The sequence below is a fragment of the Gopherus evgoodei genome, chromosome 17, assembly GCF_007399415.2.
Source record: "Gopherus evgoodei ecotype Sinaloan lineage chromosome 17, rGopEvg1_v1.p, whole genome shotgun sequence".
Taxonomy (NCBI): Eukaryota; Metazoa; Chordata; order Testudines; family Testudinidae; genus Gopherus; species Gopherus evgoodei.
The window spans coordinates 8,894,192-8,909,138 of NC_044338.1; the positions used below are offsets into that span (position 1 = coordinate 8,894,192).

The 14,947-nt window shown below is 40.2% G+C and overlaps 1 protein-coding gene across 16 annotated transcripts in view; it reads right to left on the reverse strand.

The window, feature by feature from the left end:
• Positions 1-14,947, reverse strand: part of MSI2 (musashi RNA binding protein 2) — a 388,040-nt gene that overhangs the window by 185,692 nt on the left and 187,401 nt on the right. The window lies entirely within an intron of this gene.

The window sequence follows — 14,947 nt, forward strand, 5'->3', positions numbered from 1 at the left end:
CAGAGCAAGTCAGAAGACAATGGCCTGATATCAGCCACTTATGGCAAGAAACAGTTGCTTTCTGTGCCCCTGACAGCTGTCACATGGAAGTGGCATCTGCTGTCGGGCTGCTGGCATGCGGCTTTCTCGAGTCGTGACTGTTCGCATCTCCCTTTCAAAAATCCACCTCTTACTTTCTCTGTCATCCAGTTCCAATTCCTCTACGGCTAGTTGCCTCAGCAAAACCTGGGGAAGGAAACAACTCGGATTTGCTTCCAAGCTTCCTGCCTCTTGTGGCTCTGAGTCAGGCTTATAGAAAAGACATGCATGTTTCAATATGGACTGGCACATGAAAGGGGTGAGCTATGTAAGCGACAGTATATAAAGCATGCATGACTTATATGGCATTCTCATCTATGAAATTATAGCAATACTTAGAGTTTACACAGAGCAATCCATACTCATGTAGATAATATTAAAGAACAGCAACAACTTGCTCTTGTATATGAGCACTTACTCACACCAGTAATCCCTCTGAAGCCAATGAGTCTACTTGTACGAGTAAATAAGGGTGAGATCCCAAAGTGGATAAAAGCATCATCACCTCCATGCACCACGTGAGCAGAGCCATGGCTGCAGTGCATAAATGTATAACTGCCCAAGCTCAGAGAGAAACATCCATTGATTAGTGTAACACTGGACTGCTGGGACATTTACTTGCGTTCCCTTGAAACAAATGCCGGACTGCTAATTGCACCAATATATCTCAGGCTTTGAAGAGTGGGAGAAGAGAGTTTATTGCCATTGAATGCTGAAATGCACAGGCTGTAAATAAGGTACAGTAGAACCTCACAGTTACCAACACCTTGGGAATGGAGGTTGTTCGTAACTCTGAAATGTTCATAACGCTGAACAAAACATTATGGCTGCTCTTTCAAAAATTTATAACTGAATATTGACTTAATATAGCTTTGAAACTTTAATATGCAGAAGAAAAATGTTGTTTTTAACCAATTGAATTTAAATGAAACAAGCACAAAAACAAATTTCCTTATCTTGTCACTTTTTTTAAACTTTCCCTTTATTCTTTTAATAGTTTACGTTTAACACAGTACTGTGTTATATTTAGGGTTTTTTCCCCTCCTCATTTCTGCTGCTGCCTGATTGCATACTTGCGGTTCCAAATTAGGTGTGCAGTTGACCAGTCAGTTCATCACCCCAGTGTTCGTAACTTTGTGGTTCTACTGTAATATTTTCTAATACGTATAGAGAAGATAGTCATGAAATAAAGCAGCAGAACAGAACCACTGCCAAAAATCCTCAGCCCTGATTCAAGTCTACAGCCAAACTACCCAACTCTCACAAGCAAACAGTGTTAGCCATGGTTTTACTGGGGTGGGAGACCTCCAATGAAAATCCAAAACGCTGCAAGAAGTTGTTCCAGTGAATCAGTAGGAGGCAGATTTCTTTCTGACAGAGTATGGAGCCAGTGTAGTGTTATGGTCCATTCTGTTGCTGGGAGTTGCCAACTTTCACAGAGACTGAAAAATCCATTCACTCACTTGCCAATGATGAGCTTTGGCAAGCAGTGGGGTCTACACCATCAGTTTCTGCAAATTTTTTTTGTTTTGCTTTTTTGTTTTTAAAGAAAATTGATAAAGTTTTTTAGGGCTTTTGAAGGTAACTTTCCACGGGAACTGAACATAACCATAAATCAATGCAACTTTAGCTAGATACCTTTTAAAGTCTTCACCTGCTATTTTACAATGCAACTGTTAAGCAATTGTCATGTTACATCTCAGTAGTAGATGCATTTTGGGGGGGGAAGAGAGGGTAAACAGGGTATGTGTGAAGCAATTCAGGAACATAGCTTTGTAAAGCACTTGTGGAGCCTTTCAAAATAAAAGGAACCACACAGATATTAAACATGTTTATTCAATAACTCCACTGCTGTTACACTGTTATTGTGTAGATTTCACTGAATGAATGAAGCTGAGAATCCAAACAAAAAGCATCATATAAAGTAGGAAATGAAAAGTTTGTGTGAGAGAGAGAGAGAAAATTGGGGAGGTAGAAAGGTGTAACATTCTATATTTCTAAATTTAAATGCTGCTTTCACATTAGATTCTTGGTCTCATTCATTCATTAAAATCTGCACTGAGAAATGTTACACCTTTTAGATGTAACTAATGAATAGACAGCAAGCACATTCCCCCAACACTTCAGATCATGCCATCAAGAAATTTGTCCCAATTCAAAACTCGAGTCTCCACACATTCAAGTCACCTTGAGAACTTACAAATATGTTTTTCTCCATGTTTATGTCTGCATCAACATACAGAAAGATTAAGATCTTTTTCGTTTCAAGCACTGTCAAGCTGATTTAGTGCAATGTTTTTCATCTGCTCAAGGTAAAGAGGAATTAGGCCAGACAAATGAAATAATGCACTATAATCTAACATTTGGCAATTCAGATTAGTTTAGGGAAGAAAGGAAATTAAACAAGGATGACATTCAACCACACACATCTGGGTTGTGTTTTGACTCCCCTCATCTCTTCATTTGCAAACTTTACAGCTCTATCAAGTCTTTAGCTCTTCACTGAAAGCGTACTGGGTGCGTTAGCCTAATTCCTCAAATTATTTATATACGTTGCACAACTCATATAATATTTTGCTTTCTGAAGCAGAAAAACCTCTTAGCTGCTAGTAAACTGTCAGGTACTATTATTTTAAATACCCTTGTGAAATCTAAGAGCCAGTAACATGCTCATGCAGATTTACTGCCTTTCCCCATATAAATTAACAGAGACAAATGCATGCAGCATGCCAGACTGTCAGAAAAAAAATTCTTCCCCTGTATCAAGCCTCGAGGTTTGCTTACAATGGAATGAAACAAAGAAACAAATACATTAACTATTTCCTTCTTTTCTATAGAAGATGCCCCCCTACTTCCCTCAGTGAGTTTTTTCCTTCCCCTAATGCAGTTAAAGTGCTGTTCATTTTTTATTGAAATTCTCTCAAAGCTGCGCAAATCCTTTAACTCTTTGGCCTTCTCTACGGGTGCCTTTAACCTGAGTTTGGAAACACAGAGCCAACAGCCCTTGCTCTTAACTGGCTTTGTCCAGTGAGTGTGACATGGTCAGACCACAAACTATGTTTCATAACAGTGTATTAGCCTGGGTGGGAATCAAGGCTGGAACATGGTTTTCAAACCTTGGTCTAACCAAGGCTTTAAACCTGCAATGACATCTGCACGGGCAGACCCACTCCCAACTGAAGTACCACCTGCCAGCCAGATGATAGTTAAAACGAGTTTAAGCACCCCAATGTGGCTGGGGGACCTTGGCACTAGGGCCCTCATTCAACTAAGGACATGCCTAACTTTAAGCATGTAAGTATTCCTATTGACTTTGATGAGATTATCCATGTATTTCTGCGACTGCCGCCATGTTAGGTGACATACCAGGGATTGAACTGGAGCCTTCCAGAGCTAAAAGCATGAGCTACTACAGCTTGAGCTCAAGCTGTCTAGCTGGGGTTGTAGCATATTCATATCCTCTGTGGATTGGGCACAGAGTGGGTCCAGTAACATGCATTCCCCTGTGGGTTTCACTTATAGTTAGGCATGCAATTAAGACCCTTGCTGAGTGCTTCCCAATGTATAACAATGCTGGCTTACCAACCAGGGGCTAACATATTATGCTCCATGATAATAATCAATGCCGTACTGTGCAAGAACAAATTTCAGTGCCAGTAATTCTTCCCCCCCAGCAGTCAAGTCTTTAAAAAGTATTCTTTAGCAATTACAGCTAATAAAACTACAATTTTATTCAACACACACGTATCATTGCAACTAATTTTGCTCCATCAGGACTGAAATTAAAACCGTCGTTCAATCACGTTAATCTCAGAGCTCGCTTACCAGCCATGGCATGGCAGCAAGCGTCCCTAATGCTTGCCAACAAGCACAGCGGCTAGTCCTGGACTCCCAATGCCCCTGCAAAATTCAACATGTTATTCGACTCAGTGCGCTGGGAGAGACATGAAAATGAGTGGTGCCCTCCACAAAGCATGGCGCATTCCATAGTGAGACAAATTAAATAGGAAGAAGCCTGTATGCTTGCGTCTTCACCAGGAAAAAAAGCTTTGTTCTTTCCTCATGTTCGCTAACATGAGGCAACTCGCCTGAGGCAAAATCTTAGTGAAAACAAAGAAGCATGTAGTTTACAAACATGTTAATAGTAGGTAAGTAGACACACTAGGGGGGAGGCTAAGGTTTACCTTGACCTGCAGCTACCTTGTGTGAAAACTACGGCTTTTTCTTCAGTGCTAAAAAAAAAAAAGGGGGTATTTTTTCACTTCAGGGTAACCAATGCACGTGAACTATCTTGATGTAACAACACTGCACCAGGCACTTCAGTTTTATTCAAGGTAAACAAACTCAGGTCAACTCCACACAGTAAAACTAAAGACTCCCGTTTTCATTGTGTTTTACCTCAGGATAGCTCATGTGTATTACTCTACAGTATTTTTTTTTTTAAAAGGCATTTTTTTTAAAAACTGTGATGACAAGGCTTACAACTGCCTTGTCTTCATGAGGCTTTTACCTCAAGTTCGGTAACATCAGGTAAAAACACACACCTTATCTCCCAGCGAAGACTAGGCTTCTGTGCAGAAATTGCAAACCCTTCTCTCTACCCCTCTCACACACACATGGCCCCTTAACCAATGTGAATGGCTGTATGCAGCTGGATAACCAGCAGAAGAGAAGGAAAGTAGAGAGAGAAAGGTAAGAAAAACAAACAGGGCCAGTCCCAGTAAAACAGAGGAATGTCAGTTTGTGTTGATAACGATCTCGTTCCCTATTCAGCAGAATGGAACGCATTAAATAAACCCTTCAGTAACATTCCTCAAAAGGAGAAGATACAGGCATAAGCCATAGCAAAGCCAGTAAAGCTTGGGGAGCAGGGGGAGTTTGCACGAGAGGAAGAAAAGAGAAGGAAAGAGAAGGAAAACTGTTTCTTAGGGTTTTACCTCTTCCATCACCATGAAGCCACTAGTCTAACACTCATCCCGAGTGCTGTGTGGGGTGTTATTTATGGCCCTACAGCAATGGAGGTCTCTCCACTACACTTACTAACCTCTCACTGTAAAACATAATGGCATGTTTTCATCCAGACAGGTGGAATACCAAGAGATGTGCAAAGCCCAACAATGCTGTCCAGTGGCCTATACATTCATAGACCTAGTTGTCTCTAATGAGAGTTACAGGTCCAGTTGCATTGTTCAGGACTTCCAGCATGCTCAAAATATGCATTAAATAGATACAGACATGACAAATGCCAAACAAAAAATCTGAAATTAAGTGAGAGTTTAACTTGATTGAAATACTTTTCTTTCTAACAAAATACCTTAGAGCTTGTCTGCACTTGAAATATCACAGCGGCACAGCTGCAGCGTAGACCATACCTACACTGATGGGAAGGGTTCTCTGTCAGCGTAGGTCAGGGGTAGGCAACCTATGGCATGCATGCCAAAGGCAGCATGTGAGCTGATTCTCATTGGCACTCACACTGCCCAGGTCCTGGCCACTGGTCCGGGGGGCTCTACATTTTAATTTAATTTTAAATTAAGCTTCTTAAACATTTTTAAAACCTTATTTACTTTACATACAACAATAGTTTAGTTATATATTATAGACTTATAAAAAGAGACCTTCTAAAACCGCTAAAATGTATTACTGGCACACAAAACCTTAAACCAGAGTGAATAAATGAAAGCGCGGCACCCCACTTCTGAAAGGTTGCCAACCCCTGGCGTAGGTAATTCACCTCCCCAAGAGGCGATAGCTAGCAGAGAAAAGAATTCTTCCGGCCATCTACCATGGTCTACATGGTGACTTTTGTCTTAACTAGATCACGCAGGAGGTGTGGATGTTTTATACCCTTGAGCAACGTAGCTGGGTCGATCAAATTATCTAGTGTAGACCAGCCCTTAGACACTTATATGGTCCCCATTAGCAGTATCTCAATACCTCACAATCTTTAACATGTCTATCCTCATGGCATCCCTGTGAGGAAGGGAAGTTCTATGATCCCCATTTTACAGAGGGAGAACTGAGACCCAGAGGGAGTATGTCTTCACTGTAGTGCTAACTCAAGGTATGGCTACATTTGGAATTTCAAAGCGCTGCCCCGGCAGCGCTGCGGGAGCGCTGCCGCGGCAGCGCTTTGAAGTGTGAGTGTAGTCAGAGCGGCAGCGCTGGGAGAGAGCTCTCCCAGCGCTGCATGTAAACCACATCCCTTACGGGTGTAGCGTGCAGCGCTGGGGGCCGCACTCCCAGTGCTGCTGCCCTGATTACACTGATGCTTTACAGCGCTGTATCTTGCAGCGCTCAGGGGGGTGTTTTTTCACACCCCAGTTGCAGCGCTGTAAAGTGTGAGTATAGCCAAGGCCTCAAGTTATCTACACTCGAGTGAATGCCTCTCGAGTTCGCCTAGCTCAAGGGAGAGCACCCACACTGAGAAACTGCACCCGAGCTGCACCAAGTGACTGTGTTAGCAGCTGACAAGTTGTGCTAATGGAAATTGTACGTTATACCTCCTGACGGGCCAGCCAACTTAAAAGTTAAATGCACCATTGCACTCTACTTCAGCGGTTTTGTCTGTGGATAAGACACAAGCTAGGGGCAACACTTGAGTGAACTCTGCAGTGAAGACGAGCACATGCCCAAAGAAGTCTGTTGAGGAACAGGGAATTGAACCTGGATCTCCCGAGCTAGCTTCCTGCCTACTGTACCATACTTCTCTATTTTAAATCACTGCATGTCTCTCCCATCTAGTATACTGAATTAAACACAGCAGCAGCAAGAGCCCCTTTCCTAAACCAACTGTTTTCTTTTAAAGAAATATTTTCAAATAAAATATAAAGGACAGAAAGCAGAAAACCATACTTGTTTCTAGAAATAAACTGATCTAATGCCATGTGATACATGTGTTTACATAAAGCTGCAGCATTTGGTTAACAAAATGTGTTTCTGAAATATACCAGCACGGCTATCACTGCTATAGTGAAACTCCAATCAACATTTGTAGCAAACATTCTGCTGTGCCACAAAAGTTTTGTCTGGAATCAAAGTCAGCACGTGTAAAGGCATCTGTTAGGGAGCAATTTACAGCTTTTTAAACACTTTAGTTTTAAATGTTTTCAACTGTTTAAGTCGTACAAAAAGGTGGGGAGAGGGACTTATTCTGATCTCCAGCAGGAGTAATTCCTTCAAAATCAGCAGAAGTACCTCTTCTGATTTACACTAGAGTGACCGAGATCAGAATCTGGTCCAAGACATACACTGGAGAACCTCAAAACTCCTTTGCAAACATTAAAGTCACTGAGGCCTGTCTACACTTAGAGCTATGTTGCTCAAGGATGTGCAAAATCCACACCGTTGAGTGATGCAGTTATACCGACCTAACTCTGAGTGTAGACAGTGCTATGTCGCTGGGACGGCTTCTCCTATTGACATAGCTACCGTCTCCTCACAGAGGTGGAGCACGTACGCTGACAGGAGAAGTTCTGTTGGCATAGGTAGTGTCTTTCCTAAGTCCTCGGTCTCGAAACTACTTTGAGGGCGTTTTATCCATTTTACTGACGGCAGATGAGCAAACCAAGGTACAGATATTTTATGTGATTTACACACGGCCACAGACTCAGTGGCAAACCCTGCAATTTTAACCCATAGCCCTCTTCTGTGAGCAGAAGACCCACTCCTTGCACATTTGGATTTCTTACTACATAATCAAAGTACTTGTAACTCTGAACTCCTACGCACGCACGTACACAAGTGGATCAAGTAATATTCATGCATCGTTTTAGATTGATTTTCCCCAAAACTGAACTATGTATTAAATAAATTTTCCCATTCTGACCAGTTCTCAACATGGATGAATGAAGTATTCACAATTCTCTCCACTTCTATTAATTTGCTAATAAATACTACTATCAATTCTAGCATTCAAAAATTGTGAGTAGGGCATAAAACAAATCAAGATTTTTTTTTAAATTATGATTTCTAAACCAATTTAGAATTTTTTTTATTTTCTTTCTGTAATTTGAAACTTTAGGGTTTACACGTTTTCAAGCTTCTCTCTATAATGAAGACTAGAGCTTTTTTTTTTTTTTTTTTTAATGAAAGTGGAGGCTCTCATCTTACCACATCACTCCAGGAACTCGAGCTTTAAGAAAAAATACAAACTATCACAAGACCCGCGATATAACTGCAAAAGCTGGCAACGTTGAAAGTTTACCCTAGTTCAGTGGGTCTCAAACTTTTTTTTTTTTTTAATTAGCGACCCCTTTCACACAGCATGCCTCTGAGTGCGACTCCCCCAAGTAAATTAAACACACTTTTAAATATATTTAACACCATTATAAATGCTGGAGGCAAAGCGGGGTTTGGGGTGGAGGTTGACAGCTCACGACCCCCAATGTAATATTCTCATGACCCCTTGAGAGGTCCTGACCCCCAGTTTGAGAACCCCTGCCCTAGTTCCACTATTCAATCAGATGCTCTCAGACATAGTCAAATCTGTCCCCCACATGTCCTAGCCAACATTAAAAAATCCTGTCATCCGGTATTAGGCTTTAAAAGTGTCACATAGTAAGAAGGAGGGTATAAAAGTGGGTTTTTTCCCCTACTATGAACTTTGAGGCAATGCCACCACCAGGGTACTGGCTAGAACATTGCTCCTTCAGCATTTTAGCAAGCCAGGTGCAAGGCAGTTTGTGATTTTACTTTCACGGAACATTAGCTGCCGTCAGCAGAAATAATTCTTTTTCCCTTCAAAGTGCTCGTTTGCATATTAAATGCCAGGAAGACTAAAAAAGTGGCAATCTGTTTTCTTTTTCAAACAATACTTAAGAGGTACTGCCCGTTAGGCCTGGTCTACAGACAGATTTTGTATTGATAAAACTATTTCAGTTTGGGTGTGATTTTAACTATATAGTTATATATTTAGTTTGTTTATATATTTAGTTAGTATATTTATAACTGTATAGCTATAATTTTAACTATATAGTACTACTCACCCACACCCCTGCCTCTAGTGTGGATGCAGTTATGTTAGTATACAGGTGCATTACACCAGAAAAATTTCCTCCCAATGCAGCAATGCAGCTACACCGTTATAAACCCTTTTAGGGGAGCATAACTGCATCTACATTACAGGGGTTGAATCATTTTAGCTATCGTGGCATAGTGCAAAAAACAGTACAATGTGTATGTGTGTAGACAAGGTCTCAGTTTAAAAAAAATCTCTTTCTATGGGATAAAGCTCAGCTTTAGATGGTACTACTGATTAAAAAGACAACAAGTTGAAAACAATTTGCCCTACTCTCTGGGCTTCACTAAAGAGGCTTTCACCTTTTGAAATGATATCGTAATTAAATTAAGCTCAGTCTGGACTGGTTTGCTGTGCTACAATGACAGGAAGTTGGGTCCCAGGCCAAGAAGGCACAAGGAATTTTCCACCCAAAGCTTTGCATTTAGAATTGTGGTAGTAAATGGAGATTTTTCAATGTAGCAGCTTGTAATTAGAGCACAAGTTTTAATGACTGTGAGAATCCTCCCCATCTCAGTGCAACTGGTTGCTGCTAATTATAAACAGAATAATAGAAAAAAGTAAAATTGATATAAGCAGTCAAAGTCTTTACTTTTATAGTTTAATAAAATAACAATCCCTAGCCCTTACATAATTTTCATCAGTAGATTTCCAAACGCTTTACAAAGGAGGTCAGTATCATTATCCCCATTTTACTGATGGAGAAACTGAGGCACCGAGAAGAGAAGTGACTTGCCCAAGGTCACCTTCCAGGACAGTGGCAGACCTAACAAAAAAAACACAGCTCTCCTGAATCTCAGTCTAGTGCTCTGTTCACAGGAAACACTGCCTCCACCATTCCTTTCTTCCCTTTAACCTCTTTTTTAACATTTGAAAGTGAATTTAATAGTAGTGAAAAGTACTAAACAGCCAGCTCTGAGGGCTGCAGTGTGCCTGCTAGCCACGGTGCAGGTATGATATAGAACTGGGAATGGAAGTGCAAACTTGCCCCACACTCAGATGAGGGAGTAGAAGAAGAGGTTCGTCTCCAAGGCTAATACCGTCCTGTCCTCTAGACTGTCAACAAGGTTGCCAAGTTAGCAATTCTCAGCCTTATCCAAAGCCGACTAAGCCAATAAGCTTCAGATCAAGCCCTGTAGTGGCATCTTTTGTGATGCGGTCACTTGTCTGCTGGGAACTCTACTGACATTGCTCACACTTTTCACCCAGGCCACCAAATATGCAGAGAGTAAGAACCCTCAGCCTCAGGAACAACCTAAGGCAGTATTTGAACTGGTGACCTAGAGGCAAAGGGCTCTCTGTGTCTTCTTACAAATCTGCAGGAACAGCCAACTCTCCTGTATTATGCTACTAGATGTGGGGTTTTGTAAACACTTCAGAAGACATTTTTGAAATTTTTTTTTTCATTATAAATGGAGGTGAAAGAGGATAGAAACGAGAATTCTGCTCCAGAGATTTACTGGAACAGGCCACAAAAATTATGCAAGGGGACTACATTAAGTGACTAACCAACTATGCACTAACTACAACGTATTCAGGGTCTGAACCCTCTCCCACTGATGTCGATGTCAGTTGTACCACTGTCAGTATTTGATATTTTGTCATCAAGGGAGTCCACGCTCTTTCAAATCTGGCCTCGTCTGCAAAGTATGACTCTCAGCTTATCTTACAGAGGGAGTGTTGTCTAATGGTCACAGCTAAGGACTAGTTTATTTCCAGTTCTGCCACTGAATTGCATGGCGTGAGTTCCAAACCCTCTATGCTTCAGTGTGTCAATTGGGTGAAGCAGTTTAGAGTAAATAATAAGATAGCCTGTCCCAAAGGAGAGAGTTTTAACTGCTTGGTCCTTGAATGAAGTGTAAAAGGGTCCCAGCACCAAATAATCATTTCTTCTATTGATGTAACAATAAATCATGAGCAAGTTTTGTTTGCCATCAACAAAACACACCAAATGCTAGACATAAAGAAAGGAAAAGACCATAAAAGGCCACATGCCAGAAAGAGTTAAAAAAAAAATCCTCTATGCACCCCAAAATGGTAGCATACCTATGACATATACTGTCACCAGAATCCACGCGTTTTTATGCTTTCCCAAACTGGGGCCAAACTGAGGAAGGATGTTTAAGCATGGCTCAACTTTAAGCACATGCTTGGGTCCCCATTACACTCTTCCTGAATAGGCATGTTTTCATACTGAAGACAATGGGACCTAAGCATGTGATAAACGCTTTGCTGAGTAGGGACATACTTCTGCACATTTCTGAACAGGAAGCTAAGGGGACTCCACTGGTCAGCACAATCCTTAACACATGGTGTGTATCCATGTTACTATTTCACACTAACCAGCAAAGAACTAATGAACTCTTGTTTATCCAGTCCATGACACATCTGGGAAAATACACTAAGCACAAGCCTCTTTATCACATCTGTGAGTGCAAATACACAACAGAAAATTATAGATCTCCCTCATCTACTAAATGAACCGTAATAACCCTACAGGCTCTCGCTCAATGCCCCTCAGACACACAGCAGCACAAAACTAATCTTGTTTATTGTAAAGAAAGTATCTTTGGCTAAAGCAGGATTGAACAAAAAATAAAAAAAAACAAGTACGATTTTTATATAGATATATAAAGATACCATTGCAGTGCAATCCCTGTGTAGAACAGACACAGGTAAGTAGATCTGATTAGGAGATATCCTGACCAAAGTAACAGGATAGAGTTTAAAGACTTTCCCACTGTCCTTTTGTAAATACCTGCTGAGTAAGTGTAAAGATAAGACAAGTATTACATTACTATGTTTCCTGATGCATGAAGGGCTTTTTTATTGCACAGGGTTTAAAAAAATATGAACAATTGCCAAAGTCAGCTTCAGAAAAAGGCTCAGCTGCAAAATGAAACAGCGTAGTTTATTAGCAAAGAAAAACTCATCTAAGTTTTCCTTGCTGTAATGAAAAGAAGTTTCATTTTATTTCCTGCTAGATCCTTTTTTTGTTCCTTTCATATACTGACTTGCATATTAAGTAATATTTTTCAGAGCTGTTTTTTTTCTAGCCAGACAAGAAATCAACTGTGGTTTATAGCTATGGATTTAGTCTGCTTATTTACTTATGGAAAAAAATCATAATCCAGACTTTTTTTTTAAACTATTTTTTAAATATCGGAGCTGCGAATTGCCATGCTCCTGAAAGGCACTGGAATGAGAGCTCGGGAGTCTGATCTCCTCTTGTTAGCCACAGAGCAAGCCTAGCACGGCAGGGCAAGTCTCCTCACCCTGTTCTGCCACGGTTCTTCAAAGGTGAGCATCCATCGCTCAATCCCGTCTGGCTTCTGCTCAGGCTGCTAACAAGGTGTAAATTCTTGCCAACTATAGTGGTATTTTATTTTATGAGAACTGAACTGAGACCAAACTCATGACCTGTATTTATGCCTTGCATTATGATAGCGCTTGAGGCCCCAACCCCATTGTTCTCTGTATATACATATAGCGACATACAGTTCTGCCTCCAGAGAGCTTACAATCTAAACAGACAAGAGAGAGCCAGAGAGCTGAAGTGACCTGCCCAAGGGCATGCAGCAGGTAAGTAGCAGAGCTGAGAACAGAACCAGGTCTCCTGACTCCCAGTCCAGTTTATTATGCAACAGACCATACTCTCTCCTCCATGCATAAGCTAGTAAAGAATCATCAGGTGTTAATTCTTTGCCGCTGCCATTCTGGGTTTAGTAACGACTACACAAGTATTCTACTAAAGTTGAAAAGGAGTGCTAGGCACCTTAACGGTCTAAAAAACCAAAGAAGCCAAGAAACATAGTGAAGTTTTCTATCTGTTGATGACATCAGCTATTTGCACAATGGGGGGAGATGCTGAAATAATGAGGCTCAACAGGATTCTGCAGGGATTTTCAAGAGTGCCTATGTGACTTAGGAACACAAGCATTGTTTGACTTAGTGGGCCTTGTGTTCCTAAATCATAAGGCACTTGTGAAAATCCAACCCTCAACTAAGGATCAAGAGTTATGAGTAAAGTAAATGCAGGAACTTTGTGGATTTAGGTCAGATCTTTAAAGATTTTCTGACATAATTTAAATTAGTAAATTAAAGAACCAAGCAACCATTTGTAGGAAATATTCCTGTAACCTGTGCAACTCAGAAAACAACAATATTAGTGATCACTAATTGTGACCATTAATACCAATAAACAATGAATAATATATTACACCTGCACTATGCCTTTCATCTAAAGTGCTTTACAAAATGAGAATTGCCAGGCATGCTATGCTGTTTTGATCTCTTAAGCTCTCAGATTTGTATTTTTTTTATTAATTTTTATTTTTTATACATAAGGTCGTTGAAAACAGCCACATTTAACTTTGGCACTAAAATCTGTGATATGCAATATTTTTTGTCTGCGTGAATAGGTTTTTAATAACTACCTTGATTTTACTATCCTCAACTCCACCCTTTATTCCCTGATTTCTAAGTACTGGTATGCTATAGTAAATTCTAGGCAAGGAAATGTGCCAAGATAAATACAAGAAAGCACTTCATAATACTGGATGAAGCATGTCACACATTCTCCAGCGCCTATACATAATGGGGTGCCCCTATAGCTACTTTCCTAGTGGTAACGTGCCCTGCTGTGCACAGGTGTCATATTGTTTTGTGACAGCTTTAATGACCATAAACTGCATTTATTGGTGTGTAAACTGAGTTTTTACACATGTCAACAATGGAAGCGCTCATCATTTTGACAGATACTTAGCTACTCGTTTGAAAACAAAAAAGGCAACAAGCTTCAGCTGTATTTTTTAATTACCCTTGGATAGCACTGGGATTACATAGGCGTAATCATGACATTTAGATTTATTTTTTTTTAAATTGAAGGCCCTGTTGTATCAAGACAAATATTTATTCCAAATTCAGGCCATTCAACTTCCTGTAATTCTTAAAATCAACCCATCGATTTGGGTGCAAAGGGAATTATTTTCTTTCAGTTTATACATGAAGATGAAATATTCATACAAAAGATCATGTGTTTTTATTATTATTCACAAAAAGGAGGTTCTGCATGCAGGCAGAGGTTTCATTTTTAGTACAAAAGTAAGATGATTCAATCACACTGCACATACTCCATAGGACCACTGGGAAGGTAGGGTGTTGGCATCCCAGGCAAGATCGTGGTATAAAAAGAGATATTTTCAATGAATGTTAAAGTTGAGAGTCACATAAACTGTGAAGGGCAGAGATGAGTTATGCAAGGATGTTCTAACCTTTTAAAAAATAAAAAATAAAATATCAAGTAAAAAGATTTCAGCAATTTTAAGCAACTGTCTCTGCCCAACAGAGCAACAATAATGTAGTTGTAATGGATATAATAGTTATGATAAGTTGCATATTTCAGTAGAGGATGTCAAGGTGCTATACAAATACTTACACTTCAATCATGGACCTCCATGATGTATTAAACCTTTGTTTTTAAAGGGGGGGGGGCTGATAAACTGAGACCCAGAGGTTAAGCAATTTGCTCATCTTGTTAAAGGCTCAGTGACAGAGCTAAGAAAATAACCCAAGAGTTTTAACCTCCACTCTAACCACTAAGCAGTTTGCCCTAGTCACTGAACTGACATAATACTCCCAGTTAACTGCAACCACACTTAATTGTAATTATATATATTTTACACTTGGATTTTTTTCTTGAAATGCTCTCTTTCACACACACATACACTACAACCTCTTCTTTTTTTCCACCGTACCCACACTGCTCCAGCGGTAATGTAAACTAAATCCTAACATATCATTTCCCTGAAATAAACTGGTAGCTGCCTTCTAACTTCTGACTAAGAGGAA